General features: G+C 42.3%; 1 long non-coding RNA gene across 1 annotated transcript; it reads right to left on the bottom strand.

Annotated features, from left to right (window-relative positions):
• Window positions 1-8,189: 8,189 nt before the first annotated feature.
• Window positions 8,190-9,709, bottom strand: LOC120902250. Its single transcript, XR_005739397.1, has 3 exons — window positions 8,920-9,709; window positions 8,754-8,846; window positions 8,190-8,668 (listed from the first exon to the last, which is right to left on the bottom strand). It is a non-coding gene; the product is annotated as an uncharacterized LOC120902250 (long non-coding RNA).
• Between the last annotated feature and the right edge of the window lie 6,355 nt (window positions 9,710-16,064).

The following is a 16,064-nucleotide window of genomic DNA, read 5'->3' as shown; positions in this document are numbered from 1 at the left end:
CTGTTAGTGGCAACTATAGAAGATTCAATAGGCATCTGTATAGAATCTATATCAACAAACTTCAACGAAGTAAATCCACCGATCCGACTAAAATATTTTCTTTCGTTAACCGTAAGAGGAAAAATGCAAAAATCCCGTCAGTAATGTCACTAGACACCGAGAAAGCCTCAAGTGAACTTGAAATCAGTCAGCTCTTTGCCAAAAAATTTAGTTCAGTTTTCGACCTTCAATCTTCGTCACCAATTAATATTGCAACTGCCCTGCAGCACACACCCGCGGATGTTCTAGATATGTCTATAAATGATATTGTCATCACAAATGAATCGGTAGAAAATGCAATCAAACAAATTAAACCCTCATTTATCCCGGGTCCGGACGGGATTCCAGCAATAGTCTTACAGAAGTGCTCAACTTATCTTTCAGAGCCACTGGTTCATCTGTTTAAGCTTTCTCTGCACAGTTCTACATATCCTACTATGTGGAAGTCTTCGTGGATGACACCCGTTCATAAAAAAGGTCCGAGACATGTTATATCTAATTATCGTGGCGTAACTTCCCTATGTGCATCAGCAAAAATACTCGAAATTCTTGTCCAGGAAGCGTTAGTCAGGGGTGGCTTGAATTATATCAGTCCAAGCCAGCACGGATTTGTTCCCAAACGATCGGTGTCGACCAATCTTGTTCAATTCGTGTCTGAATGCCTTACGGCAATGGACGGCAAGTCACAGATTGATGCAATTTATACTGATTTCATGTCAGCATTTGATCGGATTAACCATGACATACTCCTTGCGAAACTGAGCCGGCTTGGCTTTCATAATAATCTAGTCATATGGTTAAAATCATATTTAAACCAAAGATCATACTGTGTTAAAATCAATAAGTGCTTGTCCAATGTGTTCGTTAGTTCGTCCGGTGTACTACAGGGAAGTAACATTGGCCCAGTATTGTTTATCCTATTTATTAATGATGTTGTATTTGCGCTCCCAAATCAATGTTTGCGTATGTATGCGGACGATATCAAGATTTATGCGACCATTAGAAATGATTCGGACAGCTCGACACTCCAGCACAGCCTAGACGAATTTAGCAATTGGTGCTCTGCGAACTCGCTATCCTAGTGTGTCAAAAAGTGTTGCGTGATTAGTTTTACTCGTAAAAAAGACCCTATCAAGCGAGACTATAACCTTGACTCGTGTATAATCCCACGTAACATAGAAACTAAGGACCTCGGCACTATTCTTGACACATCACTCTCCTTCCGTCAACAATATTCGTACGTCATCGACAAAGCATATCGGCAGCTTGGTTTTATTCATCGTCTGACATCTGATTTTAATGACCCTTTCTGTTTAAAACAACTGTTCGTCGCCTTAGTCCGATCCGTACTTTAATTTCATGTTGTAACATGGTCTCCACACACTAACAACTGGTCCACACGAATTGAGCGAATTCAGAAAAAATTCACAAAAATAGCTATAAGAACCTTACGGTGGAACATGGACCAGCCTCTAACCTATCAAACTAGACGGCTTCTTCTAGGATTGCAGTCCTTAGAGAGACGTAGGGAGGTAGCACAAGCAGTTTTTGTAGCAAAATTAATAAAAGGCGAAATTGATGCTCCCGAGCTTCTTCTTAAAATAAATTTGTACGCTCCTGACCACGCACTTCGTCCTCGAAATTTTCTGATCAAAATAGACCGGGCCCGTACTTCCAGAGGAGCTCATGATCCAATTATTTCAATGTGTAAAGCTTTCAATAAGTTCTACTGCTTTTTTGACTTCAACATTACAGTTGCCACGTTTAAATGTTCATGTCTGTTTTCAAATATATAGCAAGTAAGGTTATTTTAAGTATTACTTTATTTTAATATTGCAAAGGCCCCTGCGCGCGCCACGCAATTATCTTCAATAAATAAAGGCTTAAAGATTTAACCTCTTCTTACTACTGTTTTGCTCTATTACAGTGCTATCAACAAACGTGTATAAAAATAATTGGCATGTTACAAACGAAATGTTAAAAGTATCCTTGTTAAAAGTTCCTTGTCCAGTTCAGTAATGTTTATGGAGAAAAATTTCTCACAAGTAATGTGCACAATATTTTACATGTGTACTATGAAGTGTTTTTTTCGGACCGTTAATAACTCTGTCAACTTACCCGTTTGAAAATTTGTTACAAATTCTAAAAAACCTACTATGTAGTCGACAACAAGAGCATCGACAAATTATAAACAGATTATCGGAACTAGAAAATTTTTATCAGTACAAAGGAGAAACACAAAACACTAATAGCATAGTTTTCAAAATGTAAGACATCGATCGCGATGGTTGGGTATTGTCGAAACAGAAAAAAATTGTCCGGTTCATTAAAATAGATTCTAATTCTTCCCCTTTACATAGCTTTCATGGCAGGGAAGTCCTGAAGCAATGGGATTATTTTGAATTCCCTATCAAATCATCTGCTTTAAATATTTATGCTCGGAAATTATCAACTTGGTCAGGGGCGCAAACTACATTCAATTTTCACGATATCAAATGCAAGTAAGTTGTAGTACAAACCAGGACACTCGATCTTATTGTTTTTATTCCTTTGATTCATACATTGCAATAATAAATTCACATAGTTTATCGTTATACAACGACACAACCAATTCACACTGATTCAAATTTGTGCTGTGTATTTTTTCGCAATCCCTTCGAATAAGTTCGTTTTGTTGAATATTTGAACTTTTCCATAAAAAACGAGCCAAATCTTTATCCGTGACCACAACCTTTCTGTGTTGCCATAAAGTCTAAATAATTTAAGCATATTTTTATATTCCCTTACCTATGCCGGTCCAACTACATAGTGTAATTTTTTTGTTTTTTTGAAAAAAATATGTCCAAAATTTCTATCATCCTTTTTTCGGGGTTGATTTCCCATATGTTATGTTCCAACCGAGGCGAAACTTATTTGAAATAATCTGGTTGGGCCAAGATGGATTCTAAAGTTGAAAGCTTTTCTATGTTACTTGTTGTGGTTCTTACACTTTATTTAAGACTTAATAGGAAACACATTAAATAACACATAGGACGATACGCGACTACTGGTGTGTGTGGGTGTGCAACCGTCCGTTGCCCTTGAGCGCTCGGTATCAACTCTCGTGCGGCTCCGGTCCTTGTTCGCCAATACGGGAACACTCAGGCACTCAACACGATCGTGCTTCAATAGTCGACAGGCGAATGTCGACGTCGAGCAGCTAGCGCTGCTGAGGCTGCGTTCCCACAACACTACTGATCACTTGAAATCTATGTCAATTCTCTTGCGACGCATGGATACCGGAATAACTGTTTTATCTAGAAGAATATCTAATTTCGCCAAAACTGTAGACATTGCGCTTTCTTTCATCGTACATCAATACTAGGAGAAAGTGCAGGTGTGATAATCACTGTTTTGTCTGCAAGAATATTTAATTTTGATAATACTATAAACAATGTATTTTCTTATCTATTCAAGCGATCATTCGTACTGAGATGTGCAGGCAGTCGCAATCTAGCTCCGATCGAGAGCAGACGTAAATTTGCTGATCTCTAATCTGATAAGCAATCGATAGCGATAGAATCACAAACAAATACTAACAAGCAGCAGGTGTCCCGTTCCTACCAACAAGATGGGGGGGAGAGGAAGACACAGAGGTAAAAGGTTAAGACCAATACCAAGAAACAGAGATCGTTCATACGACGATTCACGCGTTAGATCGGATCGTTCCGAAAACAGCTACGCGCTACTAAGCGAGTGTGAAGATACACCAGCAAAGCTTCAGGACGCTGTCCCGAAAACCACTACTACAAAGAACTCCACCAGTGCGACGGTAACGAACAAAGTGCCACCTATTGTCGTTAAAAATTTGTCCGTACATTTTGTGCATAAGTGTGTAATAGAAGCAGGTGTAGTGAGGTACAGCACCAAACATACAAACAACGGGACCAACGTTCAGGTCACTAACACAAGCGATTACCGAAGCGTGATAAAACACCTACAAAACAGCAATGTTGCATATCATACTTATCAACTAGATGAAGAAAAATCTACAAAAATCGTTTTGTATGGCCTACACGATCTCCCAACCGATGAAGTGATGGAGATCTTAAAAGAAGAGAATTTGCAACCAACCAGTATAAAAAAGTTACAGATCAGGCAAAAACGATACGATGATCAAGCAGTATACCTACTGCACTTTCCGGCGGGTACAATATCCATGAATCTTCTCAGAACCATCCCTGCTCTAGATCACTGTGTAGTGAAATGGAGCTATTTTTCGAAAAGAGCCGGACCGATGCAGTGTAAACGTTGCCAACTGTACGGGCACGGTGCGAATAATTGTAATCGCGTCGCTAGATGCAACAAATGTGCTGACGATCATAATTCGTGAGTGTGCCCACTCACAGCTTGTTCATCTTCAAGTGATGGCAAAGTGCCAGAGCACAAACTGAAATGCGCGAAATGCGGCGGTAACCATACAGCTACTTTCAGCGGATGTCCTAAACGTCCCGCTGCCAATCTACCTAAAGAACCGAAACGTACTACTTCTTTCAACATGGAAAAAAATAGCTTTCCTGCTCTACCACAGACAAAAACAATTCAGGGATGGAAACAACTTGAACAAAACACAGTCAAATTTGTAAATTTCAGACAAAATGAAACCGCGTCAGGCGAACTTTTTAATTCTTCGGAAATCATTCCAATTGTAGGCGAAGTATTTCAGAAGCTACAAAAGTGCAAAACAAAGCAGGATCAAATAACAGTGTTCTTTAAGGTAGTTGCTAAATTTTGTTTCCCGTGATGGATTGCCCAGACAATTTTAATATTTCCTGCTGGAATGCTAATGGCATTGCCAACAAAAAGATGGATTTAATCTACTATTTAAGCCGATATGATATTGATGCTATATTGATTGTTGAGACATTTCTGAAACCAGTGCACGCTTTTTCTATTCCGAATTATATAGTATACAGGGTTGATAGATAATCGGGACCAAAAGGTGGTGTTCTAATAACGATCAAATGCAATTTTAGACACCAATTACTAAAACATAATGAACTAGGGATAATCGAAACATTAAGTGTTAAAGTGCTCACTAGACTAGGAGAATTTACTTTAATAGCAGCAGATCACCCAGGTAAAAATACCAACTTAGTTACCTTTCAACAAGATATCAAGAAACTTTCAGCGCGAAACGACAACTATTTCATCTGTGGTGATTTTAATGCGCGACATAAATCATGGAATTGTGTCTCTACAAATGCAGCCGGAAAACTCCTCTTTGCAGAAGCACAAAAAGGTAAATTTTCTATACATTTCCCAGATAAACCAACATACATTCCTATCGACCCCACAAGAAATACTTCAACGTTGGACTTAATGCTAACAAAAAATCTGTATACAATATCGAAATTACGAACTATCACTGCTCTCACTTCGGATCATTTGCCAGTTACATTCAGTATAAAACATTCATCAGCTAATTTTGTTTCCAAAAAAGGTATTTATAATTACAAAAAAGCAGACTGGAATATTTTCAAAAATATTATAAATAATAGTATCGACTTGACCACAATACACCCAAATGACATAATTAACGCTACACAAATCGATGATATGCTACATAACTTAACCTCACTTATTACAACAGCTAAACAAAGTGCCATTCCGAAAGCAATTCCTGGAAAATATAACATTATCATTCCAGATTACATTATTGCTCTAATTAAACTAAGAAATAAATACAGGAAGAAATGGCAAAGACACAGACGTAATATTACCTTTCGGAATTATTATCATGCACTTAAAACAGAGATAGAGCAGCAAATGTCACTAGCCCGTAACAGAGCTTGGTCTGATACATTAAAAAGTATAAATACACAACAAAATAATACAAATAACCTATTCAAATTTGTAAAAATAGTTAAAAACAAGCAACATACTATACAAACGCTAAAGCTATGAAACAATATCTTCCTAACAGCCACTGAAAAATGTAACGCCCTCAAAACACATTTTGAAAACTCTCATTACTTAACTTACAACACAAATAGTCCAATGGAAAGGAAAGTTACAAAAAACAATAGAGTTTTCTTTGCGAGAAACCAAAATCACTCCTTGGATCCAGGTTACTTGGTTAAACCAAAATTACTCATGAACATAATCAAAAATCTTAAAAATAAAAAATCAGCAGGCTGTGACGAAATTAACAACACAGAGATTAAAATGCTTCCTAAAAAGGCAGTACTCTACCTCAAAATAATATTTGTTAGTTGTCTTAAACTAGGTTACTTTCCTTCACAATGGAAAAAAAGCAAAAATAGTGGCTATTCCAAAACCCGGAAAAGATCATTCTAATCCTGGAAACTACAGACCAATATCCCTTCTGAGCTGCATAGGTAAACTTTTTCAGAAAATTATTGCACGCAATATACGTTGTCATACAGACATTAACAATATCATCCCACAGTCACAATTTGGTTTTCAACCCGAAAAATCAAAAACTCAATCAATTCAGTCCTTTCTCAGCAATCGAAAAAGCCCAGTTCATATTGGGCACACTAAATCAAATTTCTTTAAACCCATAGCGGGAGTACCACAAGGTAGTATATTATCGCCAATACTATTTAATCCCAAATGACAATGGAACCCCCTAAAAATTGGTCAAAAAATGACAGATTTTTGACAGGATCGTATTTGGGATCGGATTGAATCAAAATCCGATCTTCTCAGAGGTGAGCGAATCAATAGTGAGAAAGCCATGGTGAGTAGCCATAGTGAATTATCGAAAAAAAAGCCAAATCTCACGCCTTTCAATGTGCGTTTTTGTTTCGTGTGGCCATGGCTGCATATACGTCATATCTGTTGTACCTGCGGTGTGTGTTGTGTGGTATTGTGTGTCGGTGTGAATTTTGTGCAGCGTGTGGAAGTTACTGGAGGAAAGTGGGTGGAAGGGACAATGTGTAAACTTTTATTGTGTTGAATTTTAACCGCGGTGTGGCTGGTGTCGATCCATGTGCTGGTGTTCATCATCCCGGGTGTGCTGTACATAGGCTATTCCTCGCGCGCTAGGACGATGCAGTTACGAAGCAGCAAAATGCGGCGATCAATGAACGACGGTAGTGCGGTAAAATCATGCATAGCCTGTTACGCGGTAAGGTACTGTTGTATAATTTGTAGTGCTTTATATGTGTGTAAGGTTTTTTTTATACTATTTGTAGGTGCTTTTTGAAGCGTTTGTTTTAGATTTCTGCTCTGATTTTATAGTTAGTTCCAAAGATCAACCTAAATCTGGATTATGTAGGTATTTATGGTGTTTTTTTGTTTATTATGTAATTTCGTTAAAATTATTTTTGCTTGGTATTTCAGATTAATGATGGTAAATTTGGGATCGTCAAATACGGCTAGTGTGGAGTAGCACATGTCCGTCGCGGAGTCGTAAGTTCAAGTATAGAGTGGATCGAGCCCCGTCCGGCTGCAATGACTGATTTATCCAGCTGCGTCGTATTGAATGAGTCTCAAACGTTGTAATAGGCTGGCATGATCGAGCAGGTCGTTACACCTAATCGATAAAGTTTTAAAAATAAAATGCGATAAAAACTAATACGGTTGAGATAAATTTGAAAAGAAACCCCGATTTGTGGGGATGATTTGTTTTATTTAAGTTGTATTATAGAGCGCAATATATGTATACGTTGAACTTAAGTTTAGTAAAGTAAATATAACTATTAGTCAAATATATTGGGAATACGCTTAATCTGTGTTCTTTGCGTGTATAATATTCACCGTAAAATTATGTTTGGTTAAACCCGACCCTTTGGCACGAATCGAACCAGACATCCAACTCGAAGAAACGTATAGAGTTATATGGAGGTGCTCTGATGATCATCTCGAACAAACAAGACTCGAACCTGTTGAATGAATGGAATATTTTTTTATGTTGGATGTCGTGTTAGATTAGTACCAGAGGGCCGGGTAGCTATCGGCTTCAGTTTTCCTGTTGAGTGCTATACTTGAACTTGCACTCCAGCTATACTATCCCTAAATATTAGTGTAATAAATAGCTTGATTTAGTTTAATATATATCAGGCCGCAAATACACGATATGCGTTTCCGCGGGCGCGTTCAAACGCGCATAACAGTTCCACAGAGATATTCAGAATGAGCATCTTTGCGTTTCCGTTGTAGCACATTCGAATGACATTTAATTCCTATGGCTGGATTTTATACGCGTTTCCGCGGGCGCGGAAACGCGCGTCGTGTATTTGACGCCTTACCCTTTTTCAATCTGTCGTGTACCATTATGTTACAATACCTTCTCTGAATTAAACATATAGCTTTGATCTCATTTGACTAAATATTCTATCCTATTTTCTATATTATCCTATCTGCTTGTAATCGACAAGACAAATGTAGTCGTCCTGCGAGTCTATAATGAGCATGTCTATTAATGATGTGTTTGGTTGATAGATAGCACGATGCTGGGCAAGATTTTCGTATTGTATGTTATCCTATCTAGCTACTGTTTTGACCCTTTCCTCATATGTCTATTATATTAAAATTTCAGCTCATAGCGATACCACTTGAATGTCTTATGAAACTTGGAAAAAAACGTTGTCAAAAAGTAAGCTGCATTCCGTTATGTATGCTGAAATGACCATATTATTTTTTTAATTATTTAATTACGTCAAAATTTACCATGTACTGGAAAGGTATAGTTTGGATGATCTTACCATTTTAAAATTGTACAGTCTGATCATGAGCAATCGAATCAGAAGGGCGCGAGGAAATGGTTGGCAGACCGGGACAATTTTGTGCAGCATACGCTAAATAAAGAAACAAAATGCATTATTAATATTATTTTTAGTAGGTTCAATAAAAAGAAGTCTGTTTTTTTACCTTCACAGTATAATTTCCCTTATAATTGTTGGCACAACACGGGGATGTATAGTAGTTTAATCGAGTTGGTTTATGCCGTCCGTCCATAGTTGCATTCTTTTTTCACTCGCTTTTTGCCATCAAATATCCGCTGTAGAAGAATCTGAAACATTAGGACGATAAAGCATAACTAATTAATCTTTTAACAATTCCTGTTCCGAACATCTTCCACTGTTTTAAATGATAATTTCTTATACTTATCTGGTTTATCCAGCTATTGCATTTTGCTGTCACCCTGTTGTCTTACTGCTTTCTTCCTTCTTTATACGTTCGGCTATTCACGGATATATCTTGCAAAACACTTGCACTGCAGTAAAATGAACTAAATAAACACTGTAATTGCCACAAAACCGGTATATTGCACAGGGAATCGCACTAATTTTAAATTTCAGCATGAAACCTTCTTCCAAACAAAACACTTTATGCCGTCTCGCGAATCATCACATATACACACACATCACACAGCCACACACGGAGCCCTCACCATACGGCAGACCGTTCAACTCATATGAGCAAGATCGGCAGCCGATCCAAAATCCGACCTCACTATCATGTGGTAAGGCATCTCATCGAATCGACGGGGCGCGCCAGATCGTCTCATGAGAAAATTTGGCGCTAGCCAGAATGCTCACCATACAAACTTCTGTAACTCACCATGCCGATGAGAAAGACAATGCTCGCTCAGTATGGAGGAGGCAGCCGAAGACAGCGTCTCAGTATGGAAACGTCAAGCTGTCATCGGGCTCGCTATAGTGAGATGCTGTCCGATTGTCATTTGGGATCCCAAATGACAATCGGACAGCATCTCACTATCAGAGTGACCAGAAATACCGATTTATCTGTATTCCTACCGATTTTTGATATGCCTGCCGATTCACAGATGAGCCCCCTAAAACTACCGATTTTTCATTTATCCTACCGAAAATCACAGATTTTTTCGTAATACTGACCAAAAAGTCATATTACCATTTCCCAAATCACTTAATGTATTAAACTCTATATGGAAATCACTAGCAACCAGAACCAGCCCAAGCGCCACAGATTAAGCTTAAACGACTGGAAAATTGAATATCCATAGAAAAAAAATCAAAGCTCCACAGCTTCATTGGTTTGATCAATAGATGGCGTATTACAACTCATCATTATATTGCTATCCTTTTCTTGCAATGTGTTTCGACAAGTTTCATCTTATCATGACCTATATAGCCTTATAACTTTCTGAGCAAAAATCTATATGAATGGTCGTGTGGTCAGATACGTGCCCGCTGCCCCCTGTGCAAAGCGACGGAAGAAATCATTCCCTTTCGCGCATTTTCTCAGGCCTTCTTTTTCCCTCCTACGGCAAATTTGTCAAGCAGCGTTTCGAGCTACCCGTCCCTGGCTCCGCTTCCTACCCCTCGCCTGAGCGCGCTGTCACAGGTTTGGATGTGTTGGTGCGTCAGACGGCCAATCGCTGTCAGCCGCCGTCCGTGCTTTTTTCCCTCCATAGCGCTATCTCTTTCACGCGTGTGGTCAATGCTCGCGAGCTGTTGTGGCGCTTAAAAAAAACCGTTAACAACATTGCGGCGCTGCATTTGATTTTTCACAAATCAAACCAAAAAGCGCAATGAGTTCAATCGCTGCAATGTAAAAATAACTAACGAATCGCTAGCTAACGCTCGAGGGTTGGCTGTGCAACGCGCAGAACCCTATTTCGAAGTAGCGCACGCAACACAGGTGGCCATGGCCGTGCATAGGAAAGCTTAAACCTAATTGCATAAAGCATAACTTTATGTGACACTATGCTTTTCCTTTCGTATGTTGTAGATTACATAGATAGGCTGAGCCGTCTGCGCAAGGGTGTGAGTGTGCGTGTGTGTGCAACACTGTCGCCAAATGTGTATTCTTCCGGAATGTTATGATCCATCGGTCAAAGAAAGGAAGGTGTTCATGATGGTGTTTTTTATTGTGGAGCTGCATCCTTCCCCCTGCGTGCAGTGTATGCATCGGGCAGGATACAGTGTGGCATTATGCAAGTTGCCCGCTGGATAGGAGCGGGCCCGCGGCACCGCCATCATTCCGCACATCTTAACAGCATGCCCGTCGTGGGTTCTAACCGCGTATGAACCGTCCGCCGTAGCAAGGGGTGACTATCCGGCTACGTGGTACTCAAGTCCTGAAAAGGCCGGCATGATCGCGTAGGCCATTACACCAATAATAAGAAGAAGAAGAAGAGGAATAACATAGCATAACAGCCCACACCCGGAGAAGAGATTGGCTTATCTTTGTTGCTGCCGTGTTACCGTTGTGACGCGACAAATGCATGGAATGCAATCGACCAAAACATTAACCTACCGAGCCGAACCCATTCTAAGGCGGTGCCGGTCGCTCGGCGTCATGATAATTACTCCAAAGCCACCAGATTCTGGACGGACAGGTGCAGTATCATACGCGCACCGTAATAAACCAAACCAGAATTCTCTTTTGTATGAATTCAATTCAAGTTTTGTTTCCACTTGCGTCCGCTAGCGGAATTGGAAAGAAATGTGTAACATATCACATGCACGTTTGCTTCGATCGTTTGTCTTTTTAATACCCCCAACAGCAGAACCGGTCGCAAAGATGGTGGTGCCAATTAAATGGTTGTATTGTCTCCTAGGTAGCGGTAATCGACCGGGCGGCGTACAGTGCGTTTTCTGAGAATGCATGGAGTGTGTAGACGCAGCCGGTGACAATGCACGCATCAGAATCAAACAGTTTTGGGGTTCCCGCACGCACACACACACGCGCACGCACGCATGCACGCGCGTACGCGAGAACGCACCCCCGAACGCGCGTACACGCACGATCGATTTCCGCTACCTTATCGGTAGAATTGCTGGCTTAACTTGTAGCGTATCCTCATCCAAAGCACCGGGAGGGGAGGGGGATCGCGGCATGATAGAGTGGACGGTCACTTTCCCCGCGTTGTGTGTGTGTCGCGACCCGAAAACTCGAGACAGATTTTGGCACATAAAAAAATATTTTATTGCTACTATAGATCGTGCTACATGATGCTTAGAAGGTCGTTGAAGCATGAAACATGCTCAAATAAAAAAAATATTAGATTAGTGTTAGTCGTTCTCCTACGCTTGTTTGAAATAGGCTTCTTCACCCTCGATTGGCACGGGCATTAAATGGTCTCATCGGCAGCGGCACGAAATAAAATAAACCATCAATACGCCGATAACACTTTAAATCCCAAAATGAACCAGCTTTTCCCGCATCGTCAAGGTCACACACGAATAAATAAATGCTATACCCACCAAATACAATACACAACCGCAATGTACATATATACCAACGCATACACCCAATCAGCTGGCGGCGAAAGGCACGGGCTGAAGCGCAAGTAAGGCAAGGCAGGGAGGGGAAGGGAGTAAGAGGAAGAAGAGGAAGGAATGGGCGCCAATATTTTTTGAATTTTGAAACGGCCGTTTTTTTTGCTCCGCCGTCTGAAATAGTTCATCCATTCCTTCAGCAGATGGCGCTCGTTCCGCACCTAAAAACTGCAATAAATGCGCTGGCTATCGTAGTTTTGGCTGAAGTCTAGCGTATTTTTTTGCGTATTTTTTGACGCAAAACTACGCAAAAAACTACGCAGAAAACTGCTCGAATTTGCGCAGCGGGGGTGCTTTGGATGAGGATACGCTACAAGTTAAGCCAGCAATTCTACCGATAAGGTAGCGGAAATCGATCGTGCGTGTACGCGCGTTCGGGAGTGCGTTCTCGCGTACGCGCGTGCATGCGTGCGTGCGCGTGTGTGTGCGTGCGGGAACCCCAAAACTGTTTGATTCTGATGCGTGCATTGTCACCGGCTGCGTCTACACACTCCATGCATTCTCAGAAAACGCACTGTACGCCGCCCGGTCGATTACCGCTACCTAGGAGACAATACAACCATTTAATTGGCACCACCATCTTTGCGACCGGTTCTGCTGTTGGGGGTATTAAAAAGACAAACGATCGAAGCAAACGTGCATGTGATATGTTACACATTTCTTTCCAATTCCGCTAGCGGACGCAAGTGGAAACAACACTTGATTCATACAAAAGAGAATTCTGGTTTGGTTTATTACGGTGCGCGTATGATACTGTACCTGTCCGTCCAGAATCTGGTGGCTTGTTGGTTTTGAGTCGGTATCATGACGCCGTGCGACCGGCACTGCCTTGGAATGGGTTCGGATCGGTAGGTTCATGTTTTGGTCGAGTGCATTCCGTGCATTTGTCGCGTCACAGCGGTAGCCCGGCAGCAACAAAGTCAAGACAAACTCTTACCCGGGTGTGGACTGCTATGCTAAGTTCTTTTTATTATTATTGGCGTAAAGCCAACGCGATCATGCCGGCCTTTTCAGGACTTGAGTACCACGTAGCCGGAGCCGGTGACTAACCCCTTGCTACGGCGGATGGTTCATACGCGATTAGAACCCACGACGGGCATGCAGATGTGCGGAATGATGGCGGTGCGGTCCTATCCAGTGTGCAACTTGCATACTGCCACACTGTCTCCTGCCCGGTGCATACGCAGCAGGCAGGGGGAAGGATGCACCTCCACCATAAAAAAAACCGTCATGAACCAGCGACGGATCTAACGGTAGGCGGACTAGGCGGTCGCCAAAAATCTAGTCTGTAGTATGCCGTATGTCTACAAGTTGACAGATTATTAGCGACAAGGGCCCCCGGAAAGATGATCGTAGGGATCCCAGTCCAAAGGGGCCAAAGGGGCGCGTGCTAGCAGTAGTGCGATCTGGAGATGGACAGGTCAGACGAGCCACGGTGCAAACAGTGAACGGAATTTTAGAGCGACCAGCTACAAAACTCGCAGTGCTGGACGTGAAACCCATGGAAGACGAAGAAAGTGGCAAGGTTTCCGATGTTACTAAGGATTGTGAGGGATAGGAGCCCTGGGGCACCAAACAGCGATACGGGTTTTAAAGTGATAACGAGCGGTTTTCACTGATGGGGAGAATATTACAAACGTGTAATGGCCCTTTAGCGCTGTCTGCTGCATGGGCCTATGTCGACTCCAATTGACGTTTACGAAGTTAACCACGAGGCGCGCGAAAGGGAACGATCGAAGACGACGGCGGCCATCGCGAATTGCATATTATAAATAGAGGCGAGAGATGCGCTCTCGTCCTTTTTTCCTGCTACCGCGAATAAAGACACGTTCTTTATAGTTCGTTAAATCAAAGTTTTATAAAACGTGTCTAGTTTATTCCATGCGATTAGGAAAGAAGTTGCATTTGCAACAGTGGTTGTTAGCATTTATTTATTCGTGTGTGACCTTGACGATGCGGGAGAAGCTGGTTCATTTTGGGATTTAAAGTGTTATCGGTGTATTGATGGTTTATTTTATTTCGTGCCGCTGCTGATGAGGCCATTTAATGCCCGTGCCAATCGAGGGTGAAGAAGCCATTTTCAAGCGTACGAGAACGTCTAACACTGATCTATTTTTTTTTTAATCTGAACATGTTTGATGCTTCAACGACCTTCTAAACATCATGTAGCACGGTGTATAGTGGCAATAAAAAATATTTTGTTTTCAATGTGCCGGAATTTGTCTCGAGTTTTCTGGCCACGACACACACACACGGACACACACACAACGCGGGGAAAGTGATCGTCCACTCTATCATGCCACGATCCCCCTCCCCTCCCGGTGCTTTGGATGAGGATACGCTACAAGTTAAGCCAGCAATTCTACCGATAAGGTAGCGGAAATCGATCGTGCGTGTACGCGCGTTCGGGAGTGCGTTCTCGCGTACGCGCGTGCATGCGTGCGTGCGCGTGTGTGTGTGTGCGTGCGGGAACCCCAAAACTGTTTGATTCTGATGCGTGCATTGTCACCGGCTGCGTCTACACACTCCATGCATTCTCAGAAAACGCACTGTACGCCGCCCGGTCGATTACCGCTACCTAGGAGACAATACAACCATTTAATTGGCACCACCATCTTTGCGACCGGTTCTGCTGTTGGGGGTATTAAAAAGACAAACGATCGAAGCAAACGTGCATGTGATATGTTACACATTTCTTTCCAATTCCGCAAGCGGACGCAAGTGGAAACAACACTTGATTCATACAAAAGAGAATTCTGGTTTGGTTTATTACGGTGCGCGTATGATACTGTACCTGTCCGTCCAGAATCTGGTGGCTTGTTGGTTTTGAGTCGGTATCATGACGCCGTGCGACCGGCACTGCCTTGGAATGGGTTCGGATCGGTAGGTTCAAGTTTTGGTCGAGTGCATTCCGTGCATTTGTCGCGTCACAGCGGTAGCCCGGCAGCAACAAAGTCAAGACAAACTCTTACCCGGGTGTGGACTGCTATGCTAAGTTCTTTTTATTATTATTGGCGTAAAGCCAACGCGATCATGCCGGCCTTTTCAGGACTTGAGTACCACGTAGCCGGAGCCGGTGACTAACCCCTTGCTACGGCGGATGGTTCATACGCGATTAGAACCCACGACGGGCATGCAGATGTGCGGAATGATGGCGGTGCGGTCCTATCCAGTGTGCAACTTGCATACTGCCACACTGTCTCCTGCCCGGTGCATACGCAGCAGGCAGGGGGAAGGATGTCATGAACCAGCGACGGATCTAACGGTAGGCGGACTAGGCGGTCGCCAAAAATCTAGTCTGTAGTATGCCGTATGTCTACAAGTTGACAGATTATTAGCGACAAGGGCCCCCGGAAAGATGATCGTAGGGATCCCATGACCATCCCCCTCCCTCCCCGCTGGTAATTTAAGTATACTGTTCAATCTTGAGGGAATCTGAGGGAAGGAGGGAAGGAGGGAAAGAGGGAAAGAGGGAAAGAGGGAAGGAGGGAAAGAGGGAAAGAGGGAAAGAGGGAAAGAGGGAAAGAGGGAAAGAGGGAAAGAGGGAAAGAGGGAAGGAGGGAAGGAGGGAAAGAGGGAAAGAGGGAAAGAGGGAAGGAGGGAAGGAGGGAAGGAGGGAAGGAGGGAAGGAGGGAAGGAGGGAAGGAGGGAAAGAGGGAAAGAGGGAAAGAGGGAAAGAGGGAAAGAGGGAAAGAGGGAAAGAGGGAAAGAGGGAAGGAGGGAAGGAGGGAAGGAGGGAAAGAGGGA

This window comes from Anopheles arabiensis, chromosome 3 (assembly GCF_016920715.1).
Source record: "Anopheles arabiensis isolate DONGOLA chromosome 3, AaraD3, whole genome shotgun sequence".
NCBI lineage: Eukaryota > Metazoa > Arthropoda > Insecta > Diptera > Culicidae > Anopheles > Anopheles arabiensis.
This window is presented reverse-complemented; position numbering and strand designations above follow the sequence as displayed.